The sequence below is a fragment of the Chrysemys picta genome, chromosome 2, assembly GCF_011386835.1.
Source record: "Chrysemys picta bellii isolate R12L10 chromosome 2, ASM1138683v2, whole genome shotgun sequence".
Taxonomy (NCBI): domain Eukaryota; kingdom Metazoa; phylum Chordata; order Testudines; family Emydidae; genus Chrysemys; species Chrysemys picta.
Genome location: NC_088792.1, coordinates 232,353,262 through 232,364,749, shown reverse-complemented (window position 1 = coordinate 232,364,749; position 11,488 = coordinate 232,353,262). Strand labels below are relative to the sequence as shown.

Here is an 11,488-nt window from a genome sequence, read left to right as displayed (position 1 = left end):
TTGCAATGTTTATCATTACACTGTGTTAGACTGCATTAGACCAGCAAACAATGGAGTGTGGTATCACACAACGTGCTCCAGATTATCTAAGTAGTTCTAAGAGGCAAGAGGGAGTAATGCAAAAGTTCCTCAAATTGTCACCAAGCATTTTAAAGTTATAATTTGTTAGGTGTTGACCACAGTGATTTATTTATGTCCTGTATGTGCGCTGCTGAGGCCCTCAGAGCAAAATTAGAACGGTGGGGTTTATTGTTATTTTTGCTCTGGGTTCTTTCAGATGGGATGCTTGCTGCCAATTTTAGAAAAGGCTTCTACATATTGCAGTTAACATAAATGTGTTGCTTCTCCACAATGAACCACTGATACTGCTACCAAAAGCTAAAATACAAGACTTTCATCTAGTTGTGATACATTAGTATATTGGATCCACATATTAATCAGAATTTTCTCTGACTAGATTTTATTCGATGAGCCAGAGCAGCAAGTGACTGAATTCAAGATCAAGTTTTTACTTCCAATTACAGGAAAATACCATTCTGTATGCATTGTACAAATCTTTTACTGCATATTTTACACCCTTGGTTTACCCTTTTACAATCAGTGGCTACTAAATTGGATTTAATATTACTTTTAAATGAAATGACAGAATTTCTAAAAATGGTGTTGCATCTCAGAAAGTTAAATGGATATTTGTAAGTGTAAATTTAATGCCTTTTATGCATCTATAACCCATATGCCTAGTACTACTGCATTTGACTTTGTTTCTTCAGGGGAAGGGTAGAAAAGAAAATCAGTGGGTAAGAAACACGGATCTTGTGTCTCTGCACATGTGCCACAGAAAGCAAGGCAGAGAAATTCAGTTAGAAAGATCCAGAAACTTCCAGAACAGGGTGTGGTAGTTATCAGATATCCTCAGTAGCTGTTCTGAGGCTGTACAGGAAGTTTACTTTGTAGGCACTCCCCCTAACATGTCACATCCCAAGATCCCATTCTAAGAGCTGAGATAATTAGAGCAAAAAGGTTGGGGGATGGGGCTATAAAGGAGTTTAAAATCAACTCTGTGGACTCAGTGACTGATCAATCCCAGACTAAGAATTTTGTCTGCTGGGAGGGCTGGGTTCCAGTACCACTTTGGATATGTAATTAGTAAGTAAGTCCTCTGTTAGATTAATGTGTGGTCCACCCACTGTGGTGTGTTTTATGGATCTAGAGGGAGAGCTTGGGTGGGGGATACTCCTTATTCATTACTCTTGGGTTATACCGCCCTCCCCATGGAATTTGGAAGCTGTCACTGTTTTTGCTGTAGCTCCAGTGGCCTGAGCTTCTCCTTTCAGCTCAGGCCACCAGATTTTCTGCCTCAGGTGGTGGAACAAGTTGACAGTTCAGTTTCTCCTGACCATTTCAGTTTAAAATATTTATTTGTATTCATCTTTTGTGCAATTGCAACTTACAAGCTTCTTCTTCCTCTTTCCTCCAGAATGGGTAAATAGCAGCCTGCTGGTTTCAACCACCTGGATCTGCCCCTGCAGCATCTCCCTTTCAGACTCCTCTGCTCCCACTCAGGCATGGCAGACCACCTGGCTTAAATCTATGTGGCGCTTCCTATATGAGGCAGCACTTACAGGCTCTATGAAAGGTAATGATGTCCTCTCTGTTCCCAGTCTGCTGACCTTTGCAAAGCTGGGTATGGGGTTCAGAGATAGACCAGCATGTTGGGTCCAACTCGGCAAAAAGCCACAACTCCAACACAGAAAAGCCCCCTTGCTGCTTTCCCCTCTCCCCCTTCCTCATAGCTGGATCCTCTCCACCTACTTGCCCCCCTCTTCCCTGCTGGGCTCCCTCTGCTCCAGAGCTCACAGACTGACACAGAGCCTGCTTGCCCATGAAATGCAAGTAGGAGGTGGCCCCAGCTGAGCAGGAGCTAGCGTGGGTTGATGACCTGGCACCTCCCCACAACCCACGGTAACTGGACTTTGTGTCCATTCTTTACATCTGACTGTACGCTTCCTGGACCCTTTTTCAACTGGACTTTCTGGTTGAAAACCTGGCACCTGGCAACCCCCAAGTGGTACTAGGTTGCGCCTACAGTACTTCCTTGGGTGCTAGCCAGTCTGAAGGAGCAGGCAGGCAGACATTCAGGGACATCTAGCATGCTAGTTCCACAATTGAGGTATGCATACCTCTCCTCCATTGCATTGTCCACAGGCCGGGATGAATAGCATACTGCCTAGAGACTCAGATTCCAAGGCCAGAAGGGACCATTGTGATTACCTAGTCTGACCTCCTGTACTACAAAGGCCAAAGAACTTCCCTAAAATTTCTAGAGCAGATCTTTTTGAAAAACATCCAATCTCACTTTAAAAACTGCCCGTGATGGAGAATCCACCATGACCCTTGATAAATTGTTCCAATGGTTAATTACCCTCACTGTTAATTTTTTTTTTTTTTTTACAGGAACTCCTTCATTCAGACAAGGAACACCTGAAATTAACAATCTGGGCATCAGAAGAGAATGTAATTCAGCATGATTTTTCCACTAACCTCTAATGCAGCTTGGTATCCAAACTGAACTCAACCAGGATATTTCTTTCATTGGTCTGGTCAAATTTACATTTCTGGTGAGGGGGAAACAGAAACCGCTTTGTGGCAGGAACTGTCTCTTTGGTTGTGCAGTTCCCAGCACAATGGGGCCTTAACTTCTAGATGCTATGCTGCTAAAAATATTATAATAATCCCAAAGTTCGAGTGATCTTGCTACACCATAGATTCTCCAGGAGATCTGGTTGGAGTAATAAAACCAAGCACTTTAGAAATGTGGGTACCAGCCATAACAGCATTTTGTAGACAGACATATAGGATCCTTCTTTTGAATATCAGGTGCCAAGTTTAAGCACAATGATAAATTAGACAAGCCTATGGCTGGCCTTTCCAGTTGCCATTATCTCTGAAAGGCAAGTTTTGGAAGTAGTTCCCATGACCATACATTTTCTTTCTGTTAGCGTCTTCTTTCCAAATTCAACCCACCCTGGTAAATGCCCACAATATAAATTATTTATTTCTCTAAAGGGATACTTAGACATCTGTTTGTCTTATGATTAATTTAATACATTATATCAAGTTGTCTTAATGCTAACAAATGCTTGCTGGCATGTTTCTACAGTTGTGGACGAGCTCTTCTGGTGGCTTGAGCTGAAGGGAGCCTCCAGCAGCAACACTGGTCTGCCTCTGAATTCTGCAGGTGGTAGGCATTAGCCTAGGAATAATGAATTTGGAGAGAAACTGCTAACAGAGAATTATCAGGTTAGAAATTTCTAAATTTCTAGAGGCCACAGTGTCAGTGGAATTTACATGTAACTATAAGCAAACTGTTTTGAACTGGGATTCTCTCCGTTAGAGAGAATGGGGCAGAACTTAGTGAGGTGAGGGTTTGTGAATTCTTTCCCGATTTAGCTGGGCTTATGGGAAAACGATGGTGCTTTATAAAGTGACAGCCTTAAAGAGGAAATGGATATTTTATATGTGGAGGAGCTGACTTGGGCTTGTGGGGCTCAGATTAAAGGTCTGTTTAATTTTGATGTAGGCATTAGGGCTTCGGCTGCAGCCTGATCTCTAGGACCCTTCCCCCTCATAGTATCCTAGAGCCCAGGTACAAACTCAAACCCAAATGTCTGCACTGCCCCGTGGACTCAAATCAGCTGTCATGGGCCAGCTGCAGGTGTCTAATTGCAATGTAGACATTCACTTAAAAACCTCCTTCTTAGGTTAAGAACAAAAAGAATTCTAAGTGTATTGGTACCTTAGTAGATGGAAATGATTAAATAAAAATGCAGAAAAGGCACAAATATTCAATAAATCTTTCTGTTCTGTATTTGGAGAAAAAAGATGATGTAGTCATATTATACACTCTTTATATTCTGCTAATATCTCAGAAGGATGTTAAACAGCAGCTACTAAAATTAGACATTTTAAAATCAGCAGTTCCAGTTAACTTGCATTAAGAGCTTTAAAAGAGCTGGCTGAGAAGCTTGCTGGATGATTAATTTTTATTCAATAAGTTTTGGAATACCAGGGAAGTTCCAGAAGACTGGAAGAAAACTAACATTGTGACAATATTTAAAAAGGATGATTTAGGTAATTATAGGCCTGTCAGTCTCATGTCAATTGTAGGCTAGATAATGGAGCGGTTGATACAGGACTTTATTAATATTAAATGGAGGGTAATGTAATTGATGCCAATCGACATGGGTTTAAGGGAAATAGATCCTTTTTTATATATATATTTTTTTTATGGGATTACAAGTTTAGTTGATAAAGATAATATAAGTAATATACTTAGATTTCTGTAAAGCATTTGATTTGGTACCACATGACATCCTTCTAGATTTTTAAAATCAAAATATTAAATTAACATGCGACATATTAAATGGATTAAAAGCTTACTAACTGATACATTTCCAAACGTAATTGTAAATGGGTGTATTACCAGGGCGTAGGCAGTCAGGCTTAGTGATCAGAGCAGTGGCAGTCAGAAGCCAGGAACAGCACTAAAGATCAGATCAAGAGTCAGGAAATGAGGATTACAACCAACTGTCAGAGCTGGGGTCAGGAGTCTAAGAGCAAGCGGAAAGGTAGCGCCATTGCTACAGCTGGTAAGGGAGTCCATCTTGCTGCATGGAAACTTCCGGGAATTCCTCCTGGGGTAAATAGGATGCCTGGGGGAAGCTGTCAGTCTGTCCTACCAAGGCAGTACTACCAGTGGTGGTATAACCACAGGGTCTATGTGGTAATGCATGCAACTTTACCATGGCTGCTGGGTAATGGCTTAGAAATGTCGGCCATCTTGCAGAAATGAGTTCCAGTCCCATCCCTGCAGAACCTCACAAATAGGGATCATCATCATCAAATGCATGTGTTTCTAGTGGTGTCCAACAGGGATCAGTTCTTGGCTCTATGCCATTGGTACTCAGACCTCAGTTCAGGAGTCAAATTAGCAATCAACATTACCCAAAAGAGTCACAGTTGTGTGAATTCATTGTTTCATTTACTATAGTACTATTACTCATATTTAAACAGTATGACTGGGAAAATATTTCATTTTTTAATATATATTCTCACATCAAATAAGTTAGTAACTTAGTGCAAGTTGATAACTTAATTGGTTAATATCATAGTAAAAACATCCTAATTGTATGATTTAATTATTAACCAGTGTTTTTAATATTGTGGTGCAATGAACCGCAGGAGACACATTAAAGAGCCACTTGTTGCTTGCGAGCCTCAGGCTGAGTATCACTGCTCTATGCTATTTAACATTTTTATTACTGACCAAGAGGAAAACAAAATAATTGAAAGTTTGCAGATGATGCAAAAATTGGGGAGTGGTAAACAGTCTCTCCTGGTGAAGCTGTTCCACTGAGGATAAATAAAGAAACAGTGATTGGAATGAGAGGACTGGACCCAGGGTCTCCCATCTCCCAGGTGGTTGCCCTAAGCACTGAACTACAGACTAACTCACTCTTGCTTTCTCTCTGGCCCAATGAATGTTCCACTTTGGTTAAATACTTAAATAGTCATGTTCATATCCTTTCTTCATCTCCTGTGGAGAGGGGGAATTGAATCTGGCTCTCCCACATCTCAGGCAGCTGGTCTAATGAGTGGGCTAAAAGTTATAAAGTGGGCAGCATCACCACCTGGATGTTTCATTCATGTACACTTTGAGAAGTGGACTGAAAACCAGAAGGCACTGTCAATTTGTCGTCATTGCAAAACACTGTCTTCTGCACCACTGTGGCAAATTATAGAATAAACAGTTTAAAATCTATACCTCCCTTGGGTTATTAAAGTAGGGCATATATAGGTTTCCAAAGACCACCATAAATGTAAACAAACACATAATAACTCATCACTATCACTAATTGAAAAACTGGTTGCCATGTGTTATGAATGTCTTTTGGCAACTGCTGCAGATTAATCAGAGTGAAATGAGGATAAATATTTTCCCATTTGGCAAACACACCCTTCTTAGCTTTCTCTCTCCCCCGCCATGGTCATGTCATTTTTCTGAGAACAGAGGAGCAGTAGTAGGGGTATAAACTTTTTAATGGAAAAACTTGCATCTACTTTAGAGCATACTCACCAAAATAAGGTTAAAAAGGTTACATTTGAATAAAGTCAGGACATTTCAAAACCATCTATAAACACTACATGGCATTTTGTTGTTCCTGCCTAGACGGGGTTGGAGGGGAAGCACTGGGTTGTGACTGTTAGATAACCTTCTTGATTCAGACAGACCAGGATAAAACATGCACTGTACAAATCATGAGCTTTTAGCTCATTAGAGTCTTGTGCATAAGCCTTGTTTTACAAGCATATTCAAATAAAGCATTTCCATTGTCAGTACTTGGTTGAGAGCTTTTGCACTGTAGCCCAGATTCTCTGGAAGCTCCACACATTCTTCACCTCTGTGCCATAGAATAACACTGGTCTACAATTTTTGAGAAGTAGTCTGCTTCAGAGATAAAATGTGATATTTATTATGTATTTTGATGTGCTGAATTCAAATATGACAATTAAAACAACTGATTGGCTACTGTTTCTAAAATATAAGTTTTTACATTTTATGTCTATGTATATTGTGTAGATAGTAGAGTTTTAATCATAAATTGTAAACCTAGGTCTTCATGTGTTTATGGTTACTTTACATGATAATATTTCACTTGTCCTGTTTATGTAACACTTTAAAAATCAGCAAAAGGGTTATATAAATAAAATTTATTATGAAACAAAAGGCAAAAAACTATTCTGTACATAGTTTAGTCCTATTCAGTGTCTACTCGGCGCTTCTTGGCTTGTCTCTTGTATTCATTAAATGGAGCATCTCTTGTCACTGCCCAGCAATAGTCTGCAAGCATTGATGGGCTCCATTTCCCTGATAGCGTTTCTCTATTGTTGCAATGTCCTGGTGAAATCATTCGCCATGCTTGTCGCTCACTGCTCCGCAGTTCGGTGGAAAAAAATCTAGATGAGAGTGCAAAAAATGTATCTTTAGTGACATGTTGCAACCAAGGCTTTTGTATGCCTTGAGGAGGTTTTCCACCAACAACCTGTAGTTGTCTGCCTTGTTGTTTCCAAGAAAATTTATTGCCACAAACTGGAAGGCTTTCCATGCCGTCTTCTCCTTGCCACGCAGTGCATGGTCAAATGCATCATCTCGAAGAAGTTCACGAATCTGAGGACCAACAAAGACACCTTCCTTTATCTTAGCTTCATTTAACCTTGGAAATTTTCCATGGAGGTACTTGAAAGCTGCTTGTGTTTTGTCAATGGCCTTGACAAAGTTCTTCATCAGGCCCAGCTTGATGTGTAAGGGTGGTAACAAAATCTTCCTTGATTTAACAAGTGGTGGATGCTGAACACTTTTCCTCCCAGGTTCCAATGACTGTCAGAGTGGCCAATCTTTCTTGATGTAATGGGAATCTCTTGCACGACTATCCCATTCGCAGAGAAAACAGCAGTACTTTGTGTATCCAGTCTGCAGACCAAGCAAGAGAGCAACAACCTTCAAATCGCCACAAAGCTGTCACTGATGTTGGTCATAGTTTATGCACCTCAAAAGCTGTTTCATGTTGCACTGCTCTACAGCCAAAATGCTTCTGAAATAAATGTAGTCAAACTTTACTAATTCTGGGTCACTGAGAATGAAAATGATGCTTAAAATTGTTGATTGGCTCAACTTTTCAAGATATGCTATTGGGTCAGTATATACGACCCTTGACTTGGGAATGGCGGAGGATAAGTGAGTTATAAAGGGAAGGGATCTCAATTTAAACCAGAAATGACTAAAATACATCTTTGACTGGATCTATGAATAAATCTATGACTGGGTTTGGACAGTACTTGCTTTTTAGACAAAACAATGAATGATGCAATCTGAAGCTGGTATTGCGTCATACATGATATGAATTGCATCGAGTCATGGATGATGCAATCATAACTAAGCTTACATCACTCTGCTGAACAAATTGCCCTATATCAGCTCTAGAAATCATACAGTGTCGTGCTCTTATTTGTCAGTGTTTGCAAAATCAAAGGGACACGTTTCTGTTTAGCCAAAGTGAGCAGAGATGCCTCGTACTTGTGTGAACAGTGCAGATAACTTCTGCTACGTTTGAGGTGAACTGACTTTTGTATCACAAAAGTGCAGTATAACCACTATGGTTAAGAAAGCCTATCACCTTTATTTTGGCTGCAAAATTGGAGATCCGGACAAGAGGTGGGCCCCACACATGCTGCAACACTTGTGCAACAAATCTTCGCCAGTGGTTGAACAGGAAAAGGAAATCTATGCCTTTTGCAGTGCCAATAATTTGGAGAGAGCCAACAGATCATACCAGCAATTGTTACTGCTGCATGGTGCCTCCAGTTGGGAAAGGTGTGTCAAAGAAAAAAAAGTGGACTGTGAATTATCCAAACATTCCATCAGCTATACGCCCAGTCCCCCACAGAGAAGGACTGCCGGTTCCTGATGCACTAGAATCATTCTCACTTGAGTCAGACGAGGAAGAGGAACAGGATGAAACTTCTGGTCCTGAACCATCAATGTCACAGGACCCACATTTTCTCCCATCCTCCTCCTCTGAACCACACCTCATAACACAAGGTGAACTGAATGACCTTGTCAGGGATTTGGAACTACCCAAGAGTAAGGCAGAGCTGTTGGGCTCCAGACTACAGCAGTAGAATCTCCTGGTAGGTGATGTTAGGGTTTCCATGTTTCGTGACCGTCAAAAGGATCTTGTCCCATTCTTCTTCATGGAAGGTGAACTTGTAGCATGCAACAACATCGATGGTGTGATGGCAGCCCTCAACATCGTTCACGATCCAGATGAGTGGAGACTGTTCATTGATTCATCGAAGACGAGTCTTAAAGCTATTTTACTGCATAATGGCAATGTTTTGCCATCAATTCCAGTTGGTCATGCAGTCCATATGATGGAAACCTATGAGAACATGAAACAACTTTTGAGGTGCATGACCAACATCAGTGGTAGCTTTGTGGTGATTCAGGACCAGAAGTTTCATCCTCTTCTTCTTCCTCGCCTGACTCAAGTGAGAATGATTCTGGTGCATCAGGAACCGGCAGTCCTTCTCCGTGGGGTACTGGGCATATAGCTGATGGAATGTTTGGATAATGCACAGTCCACTTTTTCTTCTTTGACACACCTTTCCCAACTGGAGGCACCATGCAGAAGTAACAATTACTGGTATGATCTGTTGGCTCTCTCCAAATCATTGGTACTGCAAAAGGCATAGATTTCCTTTTCCTGTTCAACCACTGGTGAAGATTTGTTGCACAAGTGTTGCAGCATGTGTGGGGCCCACCTCTTGTCCGGATCTCCAATTTTGCAGCCAAAATAAAGGTGATAGGCTTTCTTAACCATAGTGGTTATACTGCACTTTTGTGATGCAAAAGTCAGTTCACCACAAACATAGCAGAAGTTATCTGCACTGTTCACACAAGTACGAGGCATCTCTGCTCCCTTTGGCTAAACAGAAACGTGTCCCTTTGATTTTGCAAACACTGACAAATAAGAGCATGACACTGTATGATTTCTAGAGCTGATATAGGGCAATTTGTTCAGCAGAGTGATGTAAGCTTAGTTATGATTGCATCATCCATGACTCGATGCAATTCATATCATGTATGACGCAATACCAGCTTCAGATTGCATCATTCATTGTTTTGTCTAAAAAGCAAGTACTGTCCAAACCCAGTCATAGATTTATTCATAGATCCAGTCAAAGATGTATTTTAGTCATTTCTGGTTTAAATTGAGATCCCTTCCCTTTATAACTCACTTATCCTCCGCCATTCCCAAGTCAAGGGTCGTATATACTGACCCAATAGCATATCTTGAAAAGTTGAGCCAATCAACAATTTTAAGCATCATTTTCATTCTCAGTGACCCAGAATTAGTAAAGTTTGACTACATTTATTTCAGAAGCATTTTGGCTGTAGAGCAGTGTAATCTAAGCATTTGCACAGATTCACACCACCAATGATAATCATAATGAGAAAAACACTGCTTTGTGCCCATAAACAGCCCATCCATGTGTTTTGGTGTGGAGTAGGTTGTTATATTCAATGAACACATACTTTCCATTGTGCCAGGCTTGCAGGCACTGTGAAGAGCTAGCCATAAATAGACAGCCTTGATAGCCAACTCATGATATGGTAGCAATAAAGAATTTGTTTTACAGTACACCAACAGGCCCCAATCTGGACTGGAGCCCAATTATGCTAGATGCAGTGCAAAGACACATTTTGGAGACCAACTCTGGGATTCCTGTTCCTCAAACAAGCGCAGGTAAAATAAACCGGTATATCTTTGATAAGCTTATTTAATTTTTTGGAGGGGGGCTTATCTACACCAGAGAAACTAAGCATATTAAGCTTTGTGAGGTCTATGCGGCACATCCATTACACACAAAAATAGTGCCAACTGTGCACAGGGGTTCATACTACTACTTGGATCAGACTTGCTTTGAGTAAGGCTAATCACTGGGACATCCTCCTCCACCATGCTGACCTCCAAACACCGCAGTAAAACTGACTATTGGAAAATAGGAATAAAGTTACAGGATCTAGACCTGGATATGTTATAAAATTGGACTGTCTCTAATTTATAATAGGACAGGAATTGTGGATGGAATAACCCCAACAGTACAAATAGTCGTCTTATTACTATATCATGCTGCATCATGGTGCAGATCACTGCTTAGTCGAGATGGTATGTCTGGTCAACTTCTATGTTTTTACTACACAAGGGTCCAGTTTGTTGCAAGCTGTACAAATAACCCATTTGTGCCTGATTGCCCCAGCAATCAATTTCAAAGCAATCTACTTCATTGTATTTTTTCAGAGGTCTTCCTATCAGCTAGTCCGAAGCCAGTGTGAACAATCTAGGGAGCTGAAGAAATCCAGGCCTAGGTGAACTGGATCATTCAGAACATCTCAGCATATGATCAAGTTTCCAAGCACTTAAGTTGACATGAAGTGCCAAGATGTGTCATGAAAAGATGAACGGGTGAGACAACATGGACTGAAGTACTAGCAATATACACATGGCATCCTTTACAGCCAATTTAAACAGCAACATTCTCCAGAATTAAGGTGTAAAATAAAACAGCACCTAGAAAAGACTGAGGTGATGCTGGTACAAAAGGGAAGTGCTTTGCAGAACTTGCTTCCTTTACAATGTTCCTAACCATCAATAGTTAGGTCAGTCTGCAGTGCTGGGAGTCTTTTTGGACAACTCCTTGCTCGTGTATGCCCAACTAGCCCAAGGCAGCAAAAAATAAAAACATACAATAAACCCTCTTCTAACTGCAACTAGTAAGGAGATGGCTGCTATCCTATCAAAACAGACCTGGCAATGGCATTTGTGATTGCAACTCCTTATGTCTTTGAACAAAGCCACACACCCTG

General features: G+C 40.8%; 1 long non-coding RNA gene across 1 annotated transcript; it reads left to right on the top strand.

The window, feature by feature from the left end:
* Window positions 1-1,065: 1,065 nt before the first annotated feature.
* On the top strand, window positions 1,066-6,890 carry LOC122174260 (uncharacterized). Its single transcript, XR_006175858.2, has 3 exons — window positions 1,066-1,146; window positions 1,478-1,636; window positions 2,455-6,890. It is a non-coding gene; the product is annotated as an uncharacterized LOC122174260 (long non-coding RNA).
* Window positions 6,891-11,488: the final 4,598 nt, after the last annotated feature.